At 40.7% G+C, this 21,969-nt stretch overlaps 1 protein-coding gene and 1 long non-coding RNA gene across 6 annotated transcripts in view; one reads left to right on the top strand and one right to left on the bottom strand.

Annotated features, from left to right (window-relative positions):
• Positions 1-21,969, top strand: part of DLG2 (discs large MAGUK scaffold protein 2) — a 1,428,123-nt gene that overhangs the window by 761,241 nt on the left and 644,913 nt on the right. The gene's annotated exons all lie outside the window — the stretch shown is intronic.
• LOC120395484 overlaps positions 6,367-21,969 on the bottom strand; it is a 63,081-nt gene continuing 47,478 nt past the window's right edge. For all 3 annotated transcript variants that reach the window (XR_005592653.1, XR_005592652.1, XR_005592654.1), the window contains 4 exons: positions 8,177-8,289; positions 7,993-8,054; positions 6,837-6,902; positions 6,367-6,532 (listed from right to left, as the gene is read on the bottom strand). This is a non-coding gene — a long non-coding RNA (uncharacterized LOC120395484). The remainder of the gene's footprint in view (positions 6,533-6,836; positions 6,903-7,992; positions 8,055-8,176; positions 8,290-21,969) is intronic.

Raw genomic sequence — 21,969 nt, 5'->3', positions numbered from 1 at the left:
CCTGTCAGGAGGGGTGTAACGTGGCATAGTTTCAAACCATTTCTGGCTCACAACATGGTTTGAGTCCCTTGCCATGTTCCTCTCTCCCCCTGGCTCTCTCCCTTCGCAGTTCACAGCAGGAGGTTCCCCTCTGAGGTATCTGAGCTGCTTGGTGTGCTCATCAAGGTGTGCAACCATGAAAAGGCATATCAAAACCATATCTGGTGTTTTAAAGAGGTGGGAAGTGATCTTCCAGTCTGTGACCCCTGCTCAATAAAGGTCAAAATTGTGACCAGAGCAGTCAGTCACAGGGACAGGGGCCTTGTGGGACAGTGCTGGAGAACTGTTAGGGTTGACACAACTAATGCAGTGTCTACACTTGCACTGCCTTTATCTAAGTAGGTTTGACCATGGAGCTGCATCACTTGGTGAGGTGGTGTTGTTGTGTTGCTATAACATGGCGCTTACATTGACGGGAGACAGATTTTGCTGTAGACACATGTACAGCTAGGTCAACACAAGTTGACTTATGTTGACCTAACTTTGTAGTGTAGTATAGGCCTGTAGCGGGGTGAGCACTCGCTCCGGCCCTGGAGGGGTTAGAAAAGCCCTGCAGAGGGCTAGGGCTGGGGCTGGGCAAAGTAAAACCCTGGCTGATTGGGGGAAGTGGCTGCAGCTGGGGCCACGCCCCAAACTAAGCAACTGGGCCTTATAAGAAGGCCAGGGAAGCCAGAGGGAGGAGTCTCTCTCTGACTGGAGAGGGAGACAGGCGTGGCTGCTTGGGAACTCACCCAGGGGACCCAGAGGAAGGCAGGGCTGGGGAAAGGCCTCAGGAGCTGGGAGGTCCTAGGCCAGCAACTCCCCAGGCTGCAGGGCCTAGTTCTAGGCCTCATAGGTATTGGGCTTGCAGAGGGGCAGCCAGAGGGTGGGTAAAGGCAGCCAGTCCAAACCCCTTGTTGCCTGTGATGATTGGCTGTTACACTGCAGTCTGTCCTAGGGCGCGGGGGCTAAACAAAGACTGGCAGTAGCCATGACTGAGGCGAGTGGGGATAGGGAGTGGAGGTTCCCCTGGGGTGGGGAAACCCAGTAAGACTGTGGGGTACTGCAGGAGGCAGAACCGTGGGATAAGGGCACCGGGGCCTGGGAGGGACACGAGGGCCAACGGCAAGCGGATCACTGGCCTGCAGAGGGCACTCCTGGGTCAAAGAGCTAATTCCCGAGGACGACCCGCAGGAGGCGCCACAGGGGTGAGTCCCCTGTGCTACAAGGCCTTACCCAGCTCAGTGAGTGTAGTCAGTTGATGAGGACAACGTTCCTTCAAACCTGATGTGCTCTTAACAGCAGTCACTTGAGCTTTTGTGTTAAGGGGGAGAGTCCTTGACACCTCATGTGTTGGGCTTCCTTTTGTATGCAGAGCAGCCAAAGCTAATTGAAGGAATCAGACCTAGAGTCTTCACAGCTAGAGGGAAAGTTTAATCCTATTTATATTGTAAACATTACAAATTGGGGGACCTTGTTACAATTTAGCAGTGTCCCAACATGATTAAAGCATGGTTCTGTGATGCTTGTGTTGCTCAGCCCAAATAGTGTGTTAACTACATTACTGACCTATGCTACAGTCCCGGACCCCACAGGGGCATAGCATAATTTATTAACACCATTAAAACATCGTTTGGTCCATCTGCCCAGTCAAGAAGGAACTCTGATTGGACAGCATGTGGGCACTACCACATTGTAAGCAGGTCCCCCATCGCCCCCCCGCGCCAATGAAAAAACTCTAATAATGTAGGCCAAGATTTTCAAAAATGATTTGATTTTTTTTTATGCCTCCATTTTCTGAGACCCCTCACAGGGGTTTGATTTTTTTTTTCCAGAAGGTGTTGAGCCCCATTGAGGTGTCACCTTGAATCAGTACCATAGAGCCAATGGTGCAAGTGGTGCAGTTGCACCTGGACCCACAAGGTTATGGGGGCCAAACCAGGGGGAGTAGCACTCTGGCTCGTCACCTGGTACACAGAAGGGAGGCTGAGCCAAACCTGAGCGATCCTGTGACTCCATTCACCATATTGCCACCCCACTCACCATTCGTATTTTGGTCTGTGCTGCGTAAGTGCAGGGTGGGCGATAGAAGCAAGTGGAGCTGTGAGATGGCTGCTGAAAAATCACCGGTAAGTGGCCAGGAAAATTGTGGGGGTGGTGGGTGAAGGATTAGGGGCAAATTGTTGGTGGGGCATTGGATGAATGTGCGGGGGGATGGAGTGTGGGGTATGGGAGTGCAGTCGGGAATGGGGCCCCTAACCTATTCTTGCACCAGGGCCCTCTGAGGCCTTGTTAAGCCACTCCTTTGGGTATCCAGAAATTGAGGCACCCAAGATTATTGGGCTGTTCTGAAAATCTTGGCCATATGTAATATCCTGTTGAGTGAACCTAAGAGACAGTCTGAGGGTTGGAACGCAGCACCTAAAATAAATAAATAAATATGGATGCAGTATGCTTGCTTTTTAAGTTATAAGCTGCACAGGATGTATCCCATCTAGTTTTGGCTTTCAGCTGTACCTACATTTGTCTGTATTTCTAATAAAGCAAGCAAACCACACACCCTTTTCTCCATCATGCCATGCATTAGCCTTAACTGAGTTCTCAATCTTGTTGAGGCTGCCCTTGCCTTCCCTCTCTTTGGCATGTTATCCTCTCCACCTTGTTGTATAATGTCTGAAACAAGGCTGCTAGGTCCTCAGGGCGGGACTTGTGTCTTTTGTCTGTATTGGGAGACTGAATAGTGTAACACACAACAAATACGGCAGTCATATTGACAGTATCCAACGCCTAATCTTCCTGAAGCAATGTTCAGAAGTAATGATAGTATTCAATGTCAAATGTTATGAATATAGAACCTGGTGATATTCTAGCTGTGAAAGCTAGAATTAGTTTTATTTAAGTTAGGTACTTTTAATATGTAAAAGGAAAGTATTGTACAAATGGGCACCTTTCCTTAACATGCATTTTCATTGTGTGTGCATTGAGGCAAAAATAAACACATGAATAAAAAAACAGATAGTAAGATTGTCAGTTTTCATGCTGTCACTCTGAATAGAGCTACCTTTTAAAAGCTTTCATACTTTTTTGTCTTCATACAAAGAATATCAGGTAACCAATCAACCACTCACTACATTTTCCATCTCTGTGATCATGCTGTGTATTGTCTTAAATAGTCTAATCCCCTATAGGTGCTTAAAACTCTGTTTCCTAGAAAGCCTTTTCAAATATAAAATTACCCAGTTCCTGAGTCACAACAATTTAAAATAAACAAGAAGCTGAATGAATCTGAAAAATAGTATTGTCTAGCAAGTAGTAATGTTGTTTCAAATGAATGGAAGACTTGGGTTCTTTTGTGTGGATTTCTAACATGAAAGCTGGTTAAGATTCTAATCTAAATCATTAGCAGAATGTGTGTAAAAGTATTCAAATCCCATTCTGCTTCTTTACTTATTCAAGCTCCTTGTTAAAATACAATTCTCCTGTCAACCCTGCATCAATAATCCACCTGATATGGGACTTAAATATAAATACCAATTAATTTTATAAAACAAGAACTAGTCAACTCAGTCTGTTCTCCTTGGGAAATATCAACATACCCAACTACAAACCCTACCAAAACAAAATACTCCACTGCACACACAGTTCTCCCCCCAGGAAGAGCATCAGAGAAAGAAAGAGAACAAATTGAAAAATGTTATTTATGCCGTTTAATGTCCTACTGGAAGGCACTCAGATACTACAGTGATGAGTGTAGTGTAAGAACCTGTGTAGAACTGAACAGAACACACCTGTGACACTCTATTAATAATGCAGTGAAGCCTATTAACAGCCATTAGAGGGGGCTGATATTTCTTTGACAATTATATCAAATGGCTACATAACACTGCATGACTGATATGTAAGAATACTTGGGAGATTTTGTTGGCCAGTAATTTAATTCTGAAACCTGTATTGCATCCAATAATAAAAAGCACTGAGTCAGAAAAATGGTTTTGAGCAGTTCTAGAACAACCTTTCAGCAAGGGAGGTTTAAGGTATACATTAGGAAAACCTTCCTAACTGTCAGGGTAGTTAAGCACTGGAACAAATTGCCTAGGGAGGTTGTGGAATCTCTGCCATCAGAAGTTTTGAAGAACAGATTAGACAAACATCTGCCAGGACTGGTCTAGCTATTACTTAGCCCTGCATTGAGTGCAGAGGAAGGGACTAGATGATCTCTTGAGGTCCCTGTCAGTCCTACACTTCTATGATTCTGCAATACAAAGTGGAAGGAAGATTGCAGTTAGAAAATGGGAGATGGTGATGCGGGATTCTTTGGCCCGTGCAGCATGCCTTTCACTATGCCAGAAAATACTTCCATGTATCTGTTTAAACAAAGTGTTATACATTTGTGCATAGAGTTTCCTGAAGAGAATACAATAAATGGGCAATTCATTAGTCTGGATATTAAATTTATTGGCAAGGCAGGTGGTGAGGTAGGACATCCTTGCTTTATTCCAAGTAACCTGTTTGTATTGCTGTTACCTTGTCCTCCCCGACTCCCACTACCTCATCTACTTGTTGCATTATAAACTAGATTGTGAGCTCTTTAGGGGTGGACATAATGTCTGTAAAGCAGCTAGCTAATGGGATCTGGATGCTTGATTGGTGTCTGTAGGCATGCTGCTGTGCAAATAACGATAGTTGTGATGAGGTGGGTGAGTGGGTGTGTAAGAGATACAGACCTATATACTGTGTGTGAATGTACATATATACATATATATTTTATACACAATATATTGTTTTATGTATGTTACATATTTTATATAATATGGAGGAAGATATGTTTATATAACTTTTTTCTGCACATACATATGGTTGGTAAGATGCATACAGGTGGTATCATTCAGCCAAACACTCTACTGCATAATGCTAATCAAATATAATTTTCAGGCTTATTTCACTGCCTGTCCAATAAAGAAAGAGCAAGGATGCCTCCTCATCTGGGACTATCTAACCAGACTGACATATAATAAATAATAATAGGAGATATACCAATCTCCTAGAACTGGAAGGGACCTTGAAAGGTCATTGAGTCCAGCCCCCTGCCTTCACTAGCAGGACCAATTTTTGCCCCAGATCCCTAAGTGGCCTCCTCAAGGATTGAACTCACAACCCTGGGTTTAGCAAGCCAATGCTCAAACCACTAAGCTATCCCTCCCCCCTGATTGACATAAACATATAAGTAGAAACTTGTTCACAGAATAGGCACAGCTACGGATTAAACATTGCCGATATTTACCAGGGCCTCAAGTAATATGAAAATTCCACCCACCGGACAACCTGCTTCCAAAAGAATACAGTGGAAATATTATACACTGAAAAACATGCTGTCCTAGAATGTATGGTTGGATGCTTACTTTGCAAGTTTTATATCTTTCGGAAAGAGCTCGGTTCTAATGGCTGAGATGAAGGCAGATGTTTGTGTGCCTCAAAATTTGTCCTTCCTAAATTATACAACATTAGATCTTTCTGCTGATCCATAGGGATGTATGCCCAGGTCTCCAGAGGAGTGAGGCATAAGTTTGCAATTTATTTGGTGCATTTCCCATGTCTCCTAAATCAGTAAAAGGAAAAACCATAGCAACAGCTGTGGCAGAAAATGAGAACCGCAGTTGAACAGGTGTTAACTTGAATAGCAAAGTGCAGTGGACATTTTTATTCAAGAGGCTAAGATACTGATTTTCATTCTAAGTCCATAGTTTGTGAATTCAGAGGGTTTTTGTTTAAATCCCAAATAAAACAATGACCATTATTTCACTCAGCATGTCTTCATCTGTTCAGAAATGGAAATAATTACTATTCAAATAATTAATAATGAACTAGATGATATCAAGTGCAAAATCTACTTCACCTCTTAGTTTGTTTGATATGACTGGCCTATTGGATATAATTAGGTTTGTCATAATTTTACTGTTCACTCCTATGGATATAACTGCCTCTCCTACTCTTTAGCAGGCAGGCAGATGCCTCTTTACAGTTTTCTTTAGGCAGATAATATACTACAGTACCATGGAGACATTTTTATATGTTTATTCATAAAAAAAATCAGCAGAAATAGCAGTTTTGTTGGTAGCACCAAAACAAGTGTTTAATATTAATGTTCATACTCGAGTCTTTGTCTAAAGTTTTGGAATCAGCATTTTTTTTTTTATCCTTGGAGGACATTAAAAAATGGGAGGAAAAATTCTACATGGTTTATGTAGCAGTCATTCACATGTGTAAGGTGTTTTCTATTTTTTAACTTATTTGAATGATAAAAATAGATCTGTAACAGCCCAGTGTCAATTTTATACTCCCTTCCCCTCACTCTGCATCTTTGTGCATGATGTTGTGTTCCAGTATAGATAAATGATACCAGTATTACAGTTAAGCTCCTGTTGGTTATTCAATAAATTCTCTGTTCTCACAGTGTGACTGGCCCATTCAGTGGTGATGGGTCCGTCCAGCCCTGCCTCTGACACACTTCGCCTCCCTAGGTGAAGAAAATATGCAAATTCACATGATAGGCAAGGCTGAAATGAGGCCTTATAGGGCACAGATAAAAACAGAAGCTCCTTCAGAGCCAAAAGCTGATGGCTGCTCAACCTCATAAAGGAGGGCTGTGGAATCACAGGATTTGGGCCTGAGGGACTTAATAAAGTATGGACTTAATACGTGCTGACAAATATAATCTATTTTAGAAACAGTCTGTTGGGTCAGTTAGTCACAACTTTTAGATGTCTCAAATATGAATTTGTTTCCACATCATAAGTGCCCCACAAATCATTAAATATTACCTTGTCTATCCTTTGAATGAGAAGTTACACCATGGCCTCTCTTCCCTCTTCCTCTGTTTATCCAGGCTGAGAATCCATGGTATAATTTAAAAAAAAAAAAAGGCAAGCTGGGATGGACTCCAGTGAGAACATTATTCACTCGCAACAGTAACAGTCTTAGCTTTTGCAAATTATAGTTAAGGGCAACCCCTTTCTTCCCCCACCCCCCATCCTCTGCAGCTTCCAGCTCATCTAGGCAAACTGGGGGGAGGGATAGCTCAGTGGTTTGAGCATTGGCCTGCTAAACCCAGGGTTGTGAGTTCAATCCTTGAGGAGGCCACTTAGGGATCTGGGGCAAAAAAATTGGTCCTAGTAGTGAAGGCAGGGGGCTGGACTAGATGACCTTTCAAGGTCCCTTCCAGTTCTAGGAGATTGGTATATCTCCAATTATTCTATTCTAACTGGCTCTTCTTGGCCCTAGCCTCTGTTCATCAGAGGATGGAGATGTATGGCAGGAGAGAGATCACTTAAGAGCAGTCTGCCACTGCCCAGAGTAACATCTTTCCCCACCCCAATTTTTGCCATCCACCTGTCCCACTTCCTAAGTGCTTGGTCTCACATTGCCACAGATCAGTGGGTCCTAACCTCAGTGGAACTGGGATACACCCCTCAGTTTTTCTGTCCCTTTCACCCCATTTTCCCCATCCTTCTTCAGTGACCACTCTCACAAGTGTGTGCTACTTCAGGAGTTCCAGTCTCTCCTCGTGGGAGCCGTATAGGAAGTTCCCATGTTGTTCAGAGGGAAGGGATTTTATTTCCAATACTTTCTAATCCTGAAGGCAAAGAGAGAGTGGAAAGGTCTCAGGCCTATATTTTAGACCCAAGGCAGCTACAAAAGTTTCTAAAGAAAACAAAATTCTGACTGGCTAGTCTACTGTCTATTATCCCTTCCTCTGATCCTGGGGACTGGTAGCTGCGCTTGACTTAAAAAGATGCTTATTTTCATGTGACAAATCACCAAAGCCACCAAAAGTTTCTCAGATTCATGGTCAATAGATCTCATTACCAATTCACAGTACTGCCTTGCAGCCTGCCAGCAATATCTCACATATTCACGAAATGCCTGGCTGTAGTAGCAGCAATCCTGTGAAGGTTGGGAGTCGATGTATTTCCTTACCAAGAGGATTGTCTACTGAGAGGCCAGTCTCAGGTACTCTCCAACGTAGCCTCCTAGGGCTCCTAATCAATACAGAGAAATCTGTCCTGAGTCCTTTTCAAAGAACAGAATTGCAGCAGTCCTGTTCTATCCATTTCTATCAACCTGAAAGCTTCCAGGAATTCATAATACTCTGACAGATCACCTGAGCAGGTCGTTCACAGGTCACCTCGAGAGGTATTTTCACCTAGATGTGTCCAGGTCCATTTTCCAGCAGGTGGGGGAGGGGGCAGGGACTCTTGAAATGCACCTATTTTGCTGCAAGAGCAAACAAAAAATGTCATCTCTTTTTGTTCTTGAGTAGGTCGCAGGCCAGGTTCACTGACGGATGCTTTCCTTCTACCCTTGTCTAAAGGCCTGCTGTATGCCTTCCCTCCCTCCAGTTCAGCTCTTGCCCAAAGTCTTTTGTGCAAAATCCAAGCAAGATTCCACTCACCTTATTCTAATAGCCCCAGCATGGCTCCACCAACACTTGTAACATCAACTCAAGGCTACAATGCCGTAGATATCATCCTGACCCAAAATCCTTCCCCACCTTCCCTTTCTTTCTCTCTCCTTCCCACTATCTGAGGATGCATAGTCAATGCTATTAAAGTTGCAGAGATGATTTTTCACCATTAATGGGGTAAAGTAACTTCCAGTGAAGGGGAAACCAAGCCAATAACTGGCGGAGCATTCCCATCGTGTTATATAAACTGTTGGATGAGGTATGAAAAATCTCTTGCATTTTTCAGTGTTTTGTTTTATGTATTCTATGCCTTTGGTAGCTGAAATGTCATCTGCTGAGACCATCTTCCTATTTCCTGTGGATGTCTCTAAATCTAGTAAATGTTTTGTCATATTCTTTGCTTAGAGTTTATAATCTGAATTGAATCATTTTTATTTTCCCTTATCTTAACAATATAAAATGGGTTGAACTTTTTTTTGAAGAGGGAAGATTTTTCTTGCTTTCAGACTTCACATGAATCACTCTACACTGACAACAGCAGAGTACTTAATGAAACATCACAACAAATATTGTGCCTGCAGTTTTCAGTGATGTGGTGCTGGGATAACAGAATAAGCTTACTCAAGATAATTGCCCCACTATTTTATCTAAACTGACCTCTAGGATTACATACACCCATTTCTGAAGTGTCAGATTGCACTTTGTATCCATATATGTAGTTATTAAAGAAAAAAATTAGGATCCTACTTTGAAATAAAATGTGTGTGTTTATTAGAATATCATGTAAAATACTTATAAAGTTTACAGGAAGTTATCGCCCAGAGTTACCAGAGTCCCTTATCTGAGTTATTTTTAGCAGAGAAGTCTCATTATCACTAAAGTCACAATGATATTACAGCACTTTCATCCCCTAGCTATCTACTTGAAGCATTGCAATAATACAGATTTGCTGTCTGTATGTGCTTTGGGACATGCTATAAGAAGCGCCAGGATCCAGTGTTAGAGCAGTTCATTATATAAATGTCCTAAAAGAGACTTTCATTACTATGAATATGATCTAGTTAGATTTTAATTCAACATTAATCTGATTTTCGTCTCTACAGACTAACAGCAGCTTCTTTTTAACTACAAATGTTTAGGAAGAGTTTTGACTGGTATTGTTTGCATAAACAATGAAAAATTTATTTTTTAATAAGTTTATGCTGGTCTTTAATAAGTCAAAATAGTGGTTAATGTACCCCCATTAATTAATATTAGGTAGTGTATAATGTGCATGCTTTAAGTGATTGCTTCTTCACTCCATAATGAATACCCCACTAGCTAGCTAGAATTATAATGGAAATATTTTTCCATTTTCAGATAGGAAGATGTGGTCACATGGCCTTAAAGTCCGATTCTGTGGAGGATTTCTGAGTTCTTCCAGGAATGCAATAGACATCCCCTGTGCCTTACCAAAATATTCCAGTTTCTGTAGTTTCCTGAGCATATAGAGGGAAGGGAAATATTGAATTAGGATGACTCAATAGGAAATACTGCATAAAAGGCCAACGTCTGCCTTAGATGTACACAGTCAACTTATCTTGAGATCAATGTGTTCTGAATAGGGCTGCCAAGCGATTAAAAAAATTATTCGCAATTAATCGCACGGTTAATAATAGAATACCATTTATTTAAATATTTTGGATGTTTTCCACATTTTCAAATATATTGATTTCAATTACAACACAGAATACAAAGTGTACAATGCTCACATTATATTTGTTTTTTATTACAAATGTTTGCATTGTATAAAAACAAAATAGTATTTTTCAATCTCTTTATCATGAAAGTTGATCTTACAATGTAGAATTATGTACAAAAAATTGTATTAAAAAATGAAACAATGTAAAAATGTAGACCCTACAAGTCTACTCAGTTCTACTTCTTGTTCAGCCAATCTCTCAGACAAACAAGTTTGTTTACATTTGTGGGAGATAATGCTGCCCACTTCTTGTTTACAATGTCACCTAAAAGTGAGAACAGGCATTCACATGACATTGTTATAGTTGGCATCACAAGATATTTAGTGCCAGATGCACTAAAGATTCATATGTCCCTTTATGCTTCAACCTCCATTCCAGAGGACATGTGTCCATGCTAGTGACGTGTTCTGCTTGATAATGATCCAAAGCAATGTGGACCGACGCATGTTCATTTTCATCATCTGAGTCAGATGCGACCAGCAGAAGGTTGATTTTCTTTTTTTTTTTTGGTGGTTTGGATTCTGTAGTTTCTGCATTGAAGTGTTGCTCTTTTAAGACTTTTGAAAGCATGCTCCACACCTTGTCCCTTTTAGATTTTGGAAGGCGCTTTAGATTCTTAAACCTTGGGTCAAGGCTTGACAAAGCCCTGGCTAGGATGATATAGTTGGGAATTGGTCCTGCTTTGAGCAGGGGGTTGGACTAGATGACCTCCTGAGGTCCCTTCCAACCCTGATATTCTATGATTCTATGAAGTGCTGCATCTATCTTTAGAAATCTCATATTGGTACCTTCTTTGCGTTTTGTCAAATCTGCAGTGAAAGTGTTCTTAAAATGACAACATGTGCTGGGGCATCATCCCAGACTGTTGTATCATGAAATATATGGCAGAATGCGGGTAAAACGCAGATCAGGAGACATACACTTCTCCCCCAAGGAATTCAGTCACAAATTTAATTAAGGCATTAATTTTTTAAAAAGCGTCATCAGCATGGAAGCATGTCCTCTGGAATGGTGGCCGAAGCATGAAGGGGCATACGAATGTTTAGCATATCTGGCATGTAAATACTTCACAATTCTGGCTACAAACGTGCCATACAATGCCTGTTCTCACTTTCAGGTGACGTAAATAAGAAGAGGGCAGCATTATCTCCCATAAATGTAAACAAACTTGTTTGTCTTAGTGATTGGCTGAAAAAGAAGTAGGACTGAGTGGACTTGTAGGCTCTAAAGTTTTACTTTGTTTTGTTTTTGAGTGCAGTTATGTAATAAAAACGTGGATTGTAAATTGCACTTTCACTATAAAGAGATTGCACTACAGTACTTGTATGAGATGAATTGAAAAATACAATTTCTTTTGTTTATCATTTTTACAGTGCAAATATTTGTAATAAAAAATAATAATATAAATGACCATTGTACCCTTTGTATTCGGTGTTGTAATTGAAATCAATATTTTGAAAATGTTGAAAAACATCCCAAATATTTAATAAATTTCAATTGGTATTCTATTGTTTGTGCAATTAAAATTGTGATTAATCATGATTAATATTTTTAATCTCAATTTTTTTAGTTAATCATGTAAGTTAACTGTGATTAATTGACAGCCCTAGTTCTGAATTATATGTATATGTGTATAATACCAATTGTAATGGACAAATAGACACATACCCATAGCCCCTTTATCAGGGAAAATAAATTTTTATGTTTTAATAAATTCAGTTTGTTCAAAATTTTATTAAAAATCCTAATTCTAGCTTCGCAGAGGCTGCATGGGCCAGTGAACAAGGCTCTGGACTGAAGTGAGGAGATCTGGACTTCATTCCCAGCTCTGCCTCTGACCTGCTATGTGGCTTTTGGAAGTCATTTGATGTCTCTGTTTCCCTTTTCACCCTTGGTCAGTCTTGGTTATTTAGACTGTGAACTCTTTAATGGAGGACACACTATATGTTTGTACAGTGCCTACCACAATGGGCCCCATATTTGTGGTAGGGCTCTAACCTGCTTCAGTAGTGCAAATAATTTATAATGTAAATACAGATAATAAGAGGAAGGAGTGCAACCATCTGCAAAAGCTATTTGCATTTTCTATTAGCAGCTAGTGTCAAATCTTGGGTTAGAAATGGCCAAATGCATCAATTTTGCTAGATGTATGTAGAAACCTACACAACACTTCATGGGCCAGATTCTGCTCTGTTATGCTAGTGTAAATCCAAAGTAACTCCATTGACTTCAGTTAACTTAATCTCTATGTACACTGGTGTAACAGAGCAGGATATGGCCCTCTGATTCAACTAAACTTATTTAAGCGAGTCCAGTACATTTCTGAACATTGAACATCATGCAATTTGAGACTTTATTTCTTTCATCTGCATTTTCCATCCAAGTCATGGATTCATTGAGAGATAATTTAGTTTTGCAGACACGGCTGTAATATCAACTTGATGCGCAGGGTTTAAGTATGCTGCTACTATTAATATTAATGAGAGTTTCATGGCTAAAACCCTGAACATAGAATTGAGACCATCCCCCAAGAATTATAACTTTACTCCGCAGATTTCTGGAGTGTATTTGCATGGATTCTGACAGTCCCTGAATCAAGCCTTTTCTTCTGTCGCTGCATGACAAAATGATGCATGGTACAAGGGCTGAGAAGGAGGAATTCAAAGCCTGGGAAGTTCTCTTTGATGCCTTTGTCCCCTCATATAATCAGACAGTAAAGGAACCTGTGGAAAGGTTGGCAGAGGCACAAAACAACAAAAACCAACCCACAACATTCTCTGAACTGAAAAAACAAAAGCTGCAAACAGCCTTCCTCCGAGAGAGAAAAATACAAAGCTCTGAATAAAAATGCAGCTGTTCTATTGTATAACTGTCTCTACCACTCTGAATATCAGACTAATCCGATTTTAATCTGTTTTATATAAAAGAATAAATATAAGGAGAAACTGTTAGCCTAAGTTTGTCTAAATTCATTAAGATTTTAGGTTGTATGGCCCTAGAACAGCAGTTCTCAATCTTTTGCATATGGGATCCTCCTCCTATCTAGCTGAGAACTACCCAGGTCTTCCCTCCTGTTCAGCAGTAAGGCTGGGTGGTTCACAACCTCCATGTTGAAAACCTCTGACCTGAAGGGACTGTTTGGCTTGCTTATCCCACAATGTTATAGTACCTCCAGGGCCACAGTTAGATTCTGTAAAACCAGCTGTACAGTAGATAGATACAGTTGACACAGACAACTATTTGGCTCCTTGAAACTACCGTCTGTTTTGTAATAGCAAGTTCTTAGTGGTATGTGTCTATTCATCCTCCCTACAGAGAAACAGGGCGTAGTACAATGCACATTTTAGAATAGAATTATGCAGATATTTATTCATTTCCCCCTTTTTTCCTTCTGTGGGGTTTCCCATCTCAGACTGTTCTAAACCCCTCTTAATTAAAAGACCATCGTTCAAGCTATTTAATTTTGTTTCTATACTTTCTAGAGAAAGGGGTCTTGACTCTGGATTTCCCAGTTCATTCTAAATCTTTGTTTAGAACTAAAAAATAAACAAGCAAATGCAAGTGTGGTGTTCAGAATTTGTAGTTTCTTATCATGTAATTTTTGGTTTGATGGGAAATGTTATCATCGTTAATATCGCCTATGTTTTGTAAAGCCATCATTTAAACTACGAACCTCTTGTACTTTCCATTGTGCAGCTGCCTTTATTCTGGCGGCTAGCAATAAGAAATTCAGTGACCCATATAGTTTGACATTCAACTCTTGTTATAGCCCAAGACAGCTATGACCATGTCCAGTTCATAATTATTGTTGTCAGATGCTACCGGTGTGGTGCTCTGCTCTGTTCAATGTTGATATCAATCGGCTGCATGCGTGTGTTCCCTCTGTGTGCTGTCCCAGCTCTGCACAGATAGCTGACACAGCAGACCCCGGGAGAACCCCCAATGACCACAGACTCTAGTAAGGTACGAAGGCACGTCAGCCAGGTTTATTGTCAAATGAAGCACAGCAATAGTTCCCTCTAGACTTTACTCTACAGGACATACTACTAATATGTGCCCCCTGACAATGGACTCAGCTCAGTCAGTGGCGGGACTTTCCACTGCCCCCTAGGCTGGACAAAGACACCGCCCCAGGGATGCATTCTTATACACAGGTACAAAGAAGTTACACATCACTCCTGACATATGGAGGTGCAACCCCTCTACGCAGCAAGGTACAACCCCTCTACGTAGCAAGGTGCCGCCTCTCATCTTGTACATGTTCGTTCGAACAAAACAACTCTATCCATCATATTCCCCTTTTGGCCTTGTCATTGGGATGGGTCAGCTTGTTTCTTGTTATGTGTGGAATGTTCCAGTATCAGAGTGTCCTGGTACTGTGTTTATACTTCTGGTATCCAATACATTATATAGATATATGTTTATGCAACATCCGCCCTATCCTTGCCAACTTCTGTGAGCAGGGCCTGCATCTGGCTCACAGCTTAACTTTGCTTTATGTTAGCAAAGTCTTGACCATTACTTTAGTTCAGGCCTTAGGCCTCATACCGGGCCTCTGATACCAAGGGCTTATGTTTCAGGGCCTCATCTTACTACAGTTATCTACTCTAGATAATTATGTGGCTTGATACTTTGACAAGTCTAGAAAATTTGTCTCAGCTCTCCCTTATAATGATAGAGGTTTGATTTCCTTCTGTAGATTATATATGATCTGTTTGGTATACAAAATAGTGTATTGAATATTGGTTTTTGTTTTGGGTATTCAGGTGAGGGGGCAGACTACAGTTTTTCAGTCAGTTAAGGTTGACTTTCTTAGTTCCTCTGACTTGTCAGTTTGGACCTTTGTCCTAAACTATTGTGTGGCTTTAGTGTTGGTTGAGTCTAATCATCTTCTGCTATTGCTCCCTCATGCATCATATTGTAGTGTTTACCTTGCATCCTTTCGTATACTTTCTTAAAGGATAATCTACTGCTCGATGTGCTGGAAAAAAGTTATCACAAAGAAGGGAAGTTGGAAATACAGTAGGATAGGCAAAGCCCTTAATCTAAATTTTCGTTTTGATCTGTTACATAGACATCCATTTTCCACATGTGAATGATCTCTTTTCTCAGTCTTGCTTAGATGTCACTTGTATTGTTCTGCAATGCTCTAAATTCTAAAAATGGATTTAGGATAGTAAACATACGAAGAGTTGAAAATTGTCATCCTCATCTCTTTTCAGATCTTCATAGTGTGACCAATAAATCCCTCCCTATTAAGACTTGATTTTAGCAGGGATTGTGCAAAAAGAAGCAAACTCTCAGTCTTGCAGCTTTCATTATTACCTTACCACTTTCAAACATGTGTACATATAACCTGTACAATAGCAATACAACAAAAATGTACATGCCATACTTTCTATATTTCTGACATGCAGAAGTATATTGTTGTGACCTAGGAACCTATTGGTGCCAACTGGCAGAGGGCACGGGGGCTCATAGAGTTTTAAAGGGATCCTCTGGATCTGATATACGCATAATAATTCACTAAAGGCTGGCATGTTAGTTCTTTACTGAGAGTCATAGCCCACTAGTGGTCCTAATCTCTTTGATATCTATGTACAGATAGCATTCAAGGAGTTACAGCTCTGTACTTATAATTATGTTCTTTAGGCAGGTAACTAAGAGATGACATGTCTTGGACAGGTTCTTTTCTAGCAGGAGGTAACAGAGTGTTATCTCTCGCTCTGGTCATGAGTAGACTGGGCATTATCTGTGTGTCAATTGAGCAAAATTCTAATCAAGAGATTGCAAAATCATCAAGAGAGGAAATTTACAGGAAGAAACAGTAGGAGGGGATCCTGTTTACAGGTAAAGACAATGTACTGTTGGGATAAATCTGGGAGTGCAGAGGTGTACCATAGGTCCTTCACTGAAGAGGAAAGCTAACAGCATGTGTGTATTATGAATGGTGGGTCACAGTCACATGTGGCTGGTAACATGTTGAAAGGACTTTGGTTGAGCATTGCTCTGTATGACTTGGAAGTATCTAGTGAAGTAAGTCTAGGTTCTAGAATGCGTGTCCTGATTTTATTTTATATGTAACCATTCGTTTCCAATACTTCTACTTGCTTGAATCTCTGTACTCTTTTAAATAAACTTTTATTTGTTTTCACTCTAAACATATCTAAGTTCTGCGTGGCAATCAGAGTGGTGATCTGAGATGCACCTGATAAACTGGCACATACAGTTTCTTTGGAAGCAGCAAATCTGCGACCATCATGAGTTTCTGGTGGAAGAGGGGCTGGACACTCTATGGAGACTTCGGCAGTCTCAGGAGGGGAGAGAAGTAAGGGGGGTGTGTGTGTGTGTGTGTGTGTGTGTGTGTGTGTGTGTGTGTGTGTGTGGCTGGCCTGTACAGGCCTAGAGGGGAATGCTTGTGCTGCCTGTTTGTGGAGTCAGGGAGCTGACCCACAGTCGGGCGCAGACAGGTCTTCCTCATACTAAGGGCAGGTGGTAGCGAGGTGCGTCAGAGCCCTGGGTACTCCTGGGAAGCAGCATGATGAGATTTTTGCTTTACATTGTTATAGAAAAGTCATAATACATGAAAGGAATTTGATATCCAGTTGCCAAGGGACATGAAACAAAACTTTTAGTCAGGTACAAAGCTGCATTTGTATCTGATTTTGTGGTGGTTGTTAATTATTACTAAATAAAGCTAAAATTTCTATTCCTTTTTCCAGATTATCTGTAAGTAAGTCTGAGTAGTACTTTTGTGTACGTACATACTTTCTGTCAATGAATTCACAGCAAATAGTAGTAATATCTTTATATAGTAGCTTTCATTTCAAAGGATTCTAAAATGTATGACTAAAAAAGGGCTCATTCATCATTTGAACCACAGCAATGATGGGATGGAACAGCTGGAACAACTGTTCACCAGTGCCCAGCATCACTATACCACTATCTAGGACAGGAAGTAAGGAAATATACTGTAGCTAGTTTAAACTGCAGTGGGAAAACCTCATGATTCAGGGTTTAAACTATAGCTTTTAGGGATCTGGATGAGACCTAATGTGGGGGGCTGATTATCCCATACATGCCTAGTAGGCTAGATGGACTTTAGGGATTGCTATACTAGATCAGATCCCAAATTCCTATCACATATACATGTACTTGCCTGTATAAAGTCACTTGGCCACGATGCTGTTATTGTGGAAAATGGCAGTGGACCACTGAAGGCTGCAAAAGCAAAACCTCTTTATTATTATTTTATTTTACGTCTCATTTGAAACATGATTTTTCCAGCCATGGCTTTCCCCTTACAGTGTACTGAGTTTGATGAAAGAATGACACCTCCTGATTTATTGACTACTGTTCTTGACCTAGCTATGTTTTACCTTTGAGGTCTCCTCTCCAAGTATTAGTCATTTTAACCAGACCCAAGCCTGATTAGCTCTTGAGACCACAGCCTAAGATGGTATCATTCCAGTGAGCAGGCACATGTAGTAATTTTTAAACATAATTGAATTAAAAGCGACTTTGTGACTGAGATTTATATCATGCCTGCGGCTTATGTGCCATTCAAAGATCATTATGTCAGTTATATAAAAAACAATGCATCATGTTTAACATGTAGGTCTATGGAATATGCAAATATAGCGTGATATATAGTTTATAGTCAGTCAGAAATATCAAAGTTTCAGCTAAAAATGGAACCTCAGATGTTGAACCCATTCGAATTTTGCTTGGGGATGTCAGATTTGAATCTCTGGGTTAGAATCTGTCCATCTAATTCTAGTCTGATTTGAAAGATGAACAGGACAATTTCCTGGATTAAGTCTAGCAAGAAAATTTGTTCTCATGAGATATTCATCTAAAACAGATGCAATCTCATGAAAGCGGCTATGAAAAGATTATGGCACCATCATATCCAAACTCAAATAGTCCTGATTCAGACTGTAACTCAAACTCAAGCCCAAATATGATCTAGATCCATATCAAACCACCACCATATTTGCCTATCTGTAGTTTCAGCATTTATCATTCCATAATTTTCTACAAATGATTATTCATGACAATTCTGTTTTGTGAATTAGAAGTGAATCTATTTATAATAATACTTAGAACCTCTGTAATGATGTTCATTTGTAGATTTCAAAGTTGTGTAAATATTATTCCCTTCTTACAGATGGGTGAAACTGAGCAGCATCTTAAAGCTATAAAATGTATTGAGTTGAAAATAGAATCCAGATTTCCTGATTGAGAGTACAGAAGAAAAGTTCTATTTGAGATTACATTTTTAGCAACTTTTTATAAGTCAAAAGAACTTTGAGGCCTGATTTGATGTGTACCGATGAAGAACAATGTGTTAATATTCTGATTCTACAAAGCACAAAAGAAGTCAGTTATCAAAATGGTGTTGATTATATTTCACAGCTGCTTAACTGATTTTAAATGAAGACAGAAGTGTGAAATTATTCAAAAAGATAAAACTGGCTGTCCTACCACCTTTTAAAGTCTGTTAACTGTTATAAACAGAAGGGCTGTCAAGAATACAAATGCTTAGATTGTGGGCAAATTGAACTGAATATGAACAAGTGATTTTAATTATATTGTAAATAATATAAATGCTTATTTATGACAGTGATGAGCACTAGAGTAAACTTTTCAAAAAGATAATTTAATGCACTTAAAATGTTTATATAACAAAATCACATAGGCCACCAGTCATAACAGGAGACAGCATTAAAGTAAAGGTATAGAGCTGTCAGTTTTGAAGTCCTGAGTTCTAATCCTGGCTCTTCTATTGGCAGCAGGTAACTTCATTTGTACGCAGGGATGAAAGTAACTTAAAGGACTTGCTCCAGAGTCCTGCGGGGGGGAGGGGCCTCAACTGGAAGAGGCGTGGCCTTTATCAAAAGAGGTGGGGCCTTTAAATCCCAGGGCTTTTAAATCAGGATTTAAAGGGCTCGGGGATTTGGCTGAAGCTAGGAGCTGGACCCTTTAAATCACCCCTGGAGCTACCAGCTGTAGAGGGGCTGGGAGCCCTGGGGTTTGGGCAGGGGCAAAAGTAATTTCCATTTCTTACCCAAATGGTCCAATCGCAAGCAACCCACCTCTCCTACGTACTTCATGGATCCCTCCCATTGCATGACATGGATAGAGAAAATAAAAGTTACTATTAATACTATCAATACTGTCTGTAATAAAACTTTACTATTGGAATAAGCCTGAAAAAGTGAAAACTCACTGTCACATTTTTCTCCGTGTCTTCCCTCCTCCTCCAGCCAGGCTGCGGACACTAGGCTCCATGCTTTCTCCCTGCCTGGCACTGAGCAGCAGCTGCAGGGGCTTCCCTCTAGCTTGCAGCAGGGAGCAGGGAGACTGGCTGAGGGAGGGAGAAACCTGCCTTCTGCATAAGAACAGTTTAAACTCAGCTGTTCCCTGCGCGGTTCAGTAACATTTCAAAGAGGATCTGCAAGCAGTTTGGACATCACAACCATGATCCTCTGCTGGGAAGGGAATGGGGTAGATTTGAACTTGGAAATGGTTCCTGATTTTGATTGTATTTTTTGTGTATAGGAGATCTCCTCATCCTGGGGGCAGAAAAGAACTGCCCCTGCCATGGCCACACACTGTTATGCAGGCAGCAGCAGCAGGCATCTCAGCCAGTGTCCCTACTGCAAGCTAGAGCCTAGAGGAGAACCCATGCTGAGGGGGGGTGGGTGGGGAGGAATGCAGAGCCTTGTCTGCAGCCTGGGTGGAGGAGGGGGAGGGAGAAGACGAGAAACCAATGTGACAGTGAGTTTTCCCCTTCCACTTGCTTTTATTAGCTCTGGATTTAAGCTGTGCAGCAAATGCTTGTATTTGTTGTGTATATTAGTATTGGAGAGATCCCCTCATCCCAGGGGAAGATAAGGACTGTGCCTGCCATGGTCAAACACACCCTCCCCACTCCCCCCGGCTACTGTGAGTGAAATTAACAAGGATGCCAGAAACCACTCCTAACCCCGAGGGTTGAACCACTCAGGAAACAGCTGAGTTTAAACTATTCTTATGCAGGGGGCAGGCTTCTCCCTCCCTTAGCCAGTCTCCTTTTCTTACCGGTCCTCTGTACCGGCCTGTACTGGCTTACTTTCACCTCTGTTTGTACGCCTCAGTTTGCCCATTGATAAAATGGAAATAACATCCGTCTACCTTACAGGATGTCGTAAGGATGAATTAGTGTTTGTATAGTGCCTTCAAAGTATTGTATAAATGCTAAATGTTACCCATTGCAGTAATGATACCACATATTGGACGAGATAACAATGATAAATATATAAACCAGCAAGTACAAATATGTCTAAGAAAATCTGCAAAAATCCTTTTTTCACACTGAGGATTTTAGCATCATCATGTATGCTAAGCACATACATGAATGCTAAGCACAAGGTCATTACAACTATTGAGTAAGAAATCAGGATAGTCTGGCATGATCTCCCTTTGGCAAACCTATTTTGCATTACATACCCTTTACCTCTATGAATTTAATTATTGTTTCCATCTCAATTTGCTCTAAATCCTTGCATACTACCAAGGGGAGACTACTGAGCCTGTAACTGCTCGGATCGCCTCCCTCCCCACACACTTTGTGCCAGGGAAGATAATGGAGCAAGTAATTAAGGAAATCATCGGCAAACACTTGGAAGGTGGTAAGGTGATAGGGACTAGCCAGCATTTGTAAAGAACAAATCATGTCAAACCAATCTGATAGCTTTCTTTGATAGGATAATGACCCTTGTGGATAAGGGAGAAGCAGTGGATGTGGTATACCTAGACTTTAATAAGGCATTTGATATGGTCTAGCATGATATTCTTATCAATAAACTTGGCAAATACAACTTAGATGGGGCTACTATAAGGTGGGTGCATAACTGGCTGGATAACCATACTCAGAGAGTAGTTATTAATGGTTCCCAATCCTGCTGGAAAGGTATAACAAGTGGGGTTCTGCAGGGGTCTGTTTTGGGATCGGCTCTGTTCAATATCTTCATCAACGACTTAGATATTGGCATAGAAAGTACACTTATTAAGTTTGGAGATGATACCAAACTGGGAGGGATTGCAACTACTTTGGAAGATAGGGTCCTAATTCCAAATTATCTGGACACATTGGAGAAATGGTCTGAGGTAAACAGGATGAAGTTTAATAAAGACAAATGCAGAGTGCTCCACTTAGGAAGCAACAATCAGTTTCACACATACAGAATGGGAAGAGACTGTCTAGGAAAGAGTACGGCAGAAAGGGATCTAGGGGTTATAGTGGACCACAAGCTAAATATGAGTCAACAGTGTGATGCTGTTGCAAAAAAAGCAAACGTGATTCTGGGATACATTAACAGGTGTGTTGTGATCAAGACATGAGAAGTCATTCTTCTGCTCTACTCTGCGCTGGTTAGGCCTCAACTGGAATATTGTGTCCAGTTCTGGGCACCGCATTTCAAGAAAGATGTGGAGAAATTGGAGAGGGTCCAGAGAAGAGCAACAAGAATGATTAAAGATCTGGAGAACATGACCTATGAAGGAAGGCTGAAAGAATTGGGTTTGTTCAGTTTGGAAAAGAGAAGACTGAGAGGGGACATGATAGCAGTTTTCAGGTATCTAAAAGGGTGTCATAAGGAGGAGGGAGAAAACTTGTTCATCTTAGCCTCTAAGGATAGAACAAGAAGCAATGGGCTTAAACTGCAGCAAGGGAGGTTTAGGTTGAATATTAGGAAAAAGTTC

The sequence above is a fragment of the Mauremys reevesii genome, linkage group 1 (assembly GCF_016161935.1).
Source record: "Mauremys reevesii isolate NIE-2019 linkage group 1, ASM1616193v1, whole genome shotgun sequence".
In the NCBI taxonomy this organism is placed as follows: domain Eukaryota; kingdom Metazoa; phylum Chordata; order Testudines; family Geoemydidae; genus Mauremys; species Mauremys reevesii.
The sequence above is the reverse complement of the archived record's forward strand: the minus strand, read 5'-3'. Positions and strand labels throughout refer to the sequence as shown.